The following is a 4,166-nucleotide window of genomic DNA, read 5'->3' as shown; positions in this document are numbered from 1 at the left end:
ATCCAAAATGGCGGCTGATTAAAATTTATCAATAGTTATTTCTTTAAAAACTCAAACTTCAATCAGCCGCCATTCTGATTAAAAGTATCATATATTTTATTGATGTCATATTTCTAGTTTTGAGAAGACCTTTAAAATGATGTACCACACAATGGGTGTTTACATTTAAAATATTCGATTTACAACCCCCAAGTCACCCTTTTATGAGGGGTTGAAATTCAATTGTAAGTCAGAAGGTATTTGATCAATAGCTTATCCTGAAAGTTACAGTATTATATCTACAACAGTCTCCAATTTATTGAAGGGCTCCCATACATATAACTCACTCTGTATATTCGGAAGTAGTGGTTTTTACGTTACTGTCTGTTCCTTAAATTTAAGGTACCGGTACCTTAAACACGTGGATTTCCAGACAATTTTATTACAAATTACAACTCCAGGACTGACTGAGTAGGAAATATTACACAACATTGGACATTGCAAAATAATTACAATCTATCATCGGTTCACAGTTTAGATATCTCAACAGTGACTATAAAATGTAACTATATTACATTCTATACTCTCTGTATCTCAACATCGCAAAATTTATAAACGAGATTATAAAACGCAAAATTGAGAATTATTCATACTTCTGGGAATGACAGGGTGCAAAAAAATTTCGACGCTCAGTACCTAACTCACAACTTGTCCTCCAACAGATCGATACGCATTATGACATTTCGAAATTTATTCGAGTGATCAGAATCAACAATTCAAACAGATCTACTCGCTTAGATTGAAGAGCTCCATCCTATTGTTTAGCCTGATAGCTATGCGGAGCAAAAAGCAGGAAAAATACACAGATAAATCATCTTGCAACCGAAAGATGTATGGGTGAGACTAGGAGGAAACAACCAGGTAGTCAGTCCAGAGTTGGTTTGAACTTGTACTTGATCTAGAAGCGACCTTGAATTCAGTAGGTTGCAGTATCAAGGATGATGCAGTCGTAGTATATTCATTCAAGGATGATATATTGTATGCAACAACCTTCTATATCTAAATAGATTGGTTTTCAAATAATGTGAGTTTGAACTACAGCTATCAGTTGCTATTGATCTACAGTAGCTATCAGCTACAGCTGCAGTTATTATTGATATCGGTTCATCAATCATTCATGTCGGGACAGATATGCTACTTGACGAGAAACAGGAAAAAATAAAAAATCTGGTGTGGCGCACTCACACAACTTTCCTTGCCGTTATGAAAATTTATCACCTGTCGCTAGTGTTCCCGCGCATCTCAAGTCTACTATTCAAAGATCTAAGCCAGCTGGTGACAGGACTATAACGCTGGATACACACGAGGTCTGCTATCCCTTCATAGTGAATGATTTAATAGAATCAACAGTTGCCAACAGTTTGCAATTGAAATAATAACATTTTCTCGAATTTCGAGCTTATTTTAAATTTTAGGTGAAAATGTTAGTGAACATTAATTGTAGAGATTTTCATGCTCAATCTGTTCCATTTGGAATTTTTTGTTCAAAATGTATCTGAAGCCTGGTAATTGAGAATCTAAAATCAAACTTTACCTAGATGGGGCGGAGCTCCTGAAATTTTTACAGATATGGGACTTGTGGCAGTTGATAGAGCTTAAGAATAACTATTTCAGGTATGAATTTGATCAAAATCGTTGGAGCCATTTACGAGAAAATCGCGAAAAACCCTGTTTTTGACAACATCTTCGCCATTTTAGCCGCCATCTTGGATTGCATTTGATCGAAATTGTTCGTGTCGGATCCTTATAGGGGAAGGACTTTAAGTTCCAAATTTCAAGTCATTCCGTTAATTGGGAGATGAGATATCGTGTACACAGACGCACATACACTCATACACACACACACACACACACACACACACACACACACACACACACACACTCAGGGGACCCCGAAACGTATAGAAATTTACAAATTGGTGTACGTTAATTTTTTTCGGAAAGCAATACTTAACTTACCTATGGTAATAGGGCAAGGAAAGTAAAAATCATACGCATCAACAAGAAAACAATTAATTTTGGATAAGGTTTAATCGCTATTAAAAATAAACTATGGATTGATGATTCTCCATAATTCATCTATAAATGATTAACTGAGGAATCGAATGATACAATAGAACATAACGTAGCATAAAACGTCTATAATGTTTTCCTCGACGAAATACTCAACAGTGAAATACCACTTGTTTTGTGAGAATGACTTCATCAACTCACAAGCAACAATTGTATGATAAATAATTATGGTAGAATGGAATTATGGAGTATTTTTGCTTTAGATTGAATGGAAAGTTGAAAGAATAATAGAAGCTAATAATGTAACTATATTAACGTAGCACATTGGATATCGTTATGACTTTTATTGGTGTGGAAAATCTTACGTGAGATCTAATCTCACGTAAAGAATCTCACGTAAAAATCTAATCTCACGTGGAAAATCTTACGTGAAATCTATACGTGGGATCCCTCTTACTTATTATAAATCCACCTTAAATTTTGTGTCACGATTTGAGAAACATGGTGATACAGTTTTTGTTTGGTTATGAACCACTGGGTACCCAAATGGTATTAAGAACATGATGTTTTCATGTTTGATGAAGAACAAACGAATTGATTGACGTATAATTTACTTTTCATCACACCATCAAGATGCATATTCTATTAAAATGTACCTCTGATATCCAATATTCTACAAAAAGTAGAAATTATTGCTAAAAATAGGAATGATGAAAAATACAGACAAAAGGATCGCTATTACCTTTCATGAAGATTAGTTTTTATTATTAGTCTTAATAATCCACTCAAGAGAAAAATGTAATGGTCCACTTAGTGAGAAGCAATTAACTGGAACAAAATCTATTAAACATTACAAAACGTAAGTTCATTATAAAGATCCGCTTCAATGACTAAAATAAAGCATAATGACACACTTTTTCAATCAATAATATCAAACGGCAACAATAATAATTTCAAGTTTCTTATTTATATTCTTAGTGCGGAGCTACATAGGCCTATAATAATTGCCGTTTTTATGCATAGCTTATGCATGTGGCTTGATAAGAACCCCATCTACAATGTTTGATAGTTATTATCAAGTTCGTTCAACTGGAGAGAAGTTTTCAAAGTGTCAACGTCAACTTTCTTTAAAGTTAATTTAATTTTTGAATACTAAGGTACGGTAGTTCAGCGTAAACAATAATATAGGCTGCTATGAAGGAAATTTAGTGTTATATTGAGAGATAAGAAGTTTATTATTTTGGAGTGATAATGTAAGTTTAGATAAATATGAAGTAATGTGGAAATTACTAATGAAATTTTAGCATAAATCTCAATTCACTAAACATTATTATACGACTAAACATTAATTAGTGAAAATAATTAAGAACTGAAAATTTTGTAGAGTGAACAACTAAAAAACTTAAGCTATTTCGGACTATGTGTATCCTTATCTAAATTTGTGAGAGAAATAACACAAGGTTACCTTATTTTTTCTCTCCCTATCATTTTGATGATGTACTTATTGTATTGTATGAATCAATGAACAATAAAGACTGTGTCTGTCCTAATGTATGATTCAATATTTGAAAATAAACCTCTAAAAATATTATTATACCTGATTTGAGGAGAGATTGACCATAATATCATTATGAACGTTAGATAAAGATGCAATGAAACTGATACCGGTACCACAATATACATGGGTAGTAATACTACCTATCTACCTATCTGGGTAGTACCTATCTTCGAGAAACATAAAAGGTTCTTCTAAGGTCATGTAGAGAAACATTCAGTCTGACTAGATGTGTATCCAATCATATTGTAAGTAAATTATTATGATTAAATAATAATCTCAATAATAAACATCCATTTAAGGGCAGACTTTCCAAAAATACCTCAACAAGCCAAGTTGCACAATACTTGAAATAGATACAATCTAAATTCAGAGAAACAAAATTGCAATATGTTTGATACGCTTTCAAGTTGAGTACCACTTGAAATGATACGGTATAATTAATTGCAAAAATCAATGTCATGTTAGAATAGAAGCAAATCAGTTCAAGTTGAATTTTGCTACCCAGTAATCTATTTCAACCTTACAAAGTGGACTTCCCAATCATAGAGGTACTTGA

The sequence above is a fragment of the Nilaparvata lugens genome, chromosome 8 (assembly GCF_014356525.2).
Source record: "Nilaparvata lugens isolate BPH chromosome 8, ASM1435652v1, whole genome shotgun sequence".
Classification (NCBI taxonomy): Eukaryota; Metazoa; Arthropoda; class Insecta; order Hemiptera; family Delphacidae; genus Nilaparvata; species Nilaparvata lugens.
Note: the sequence above shows the minus strand (reverse complement) of the source record.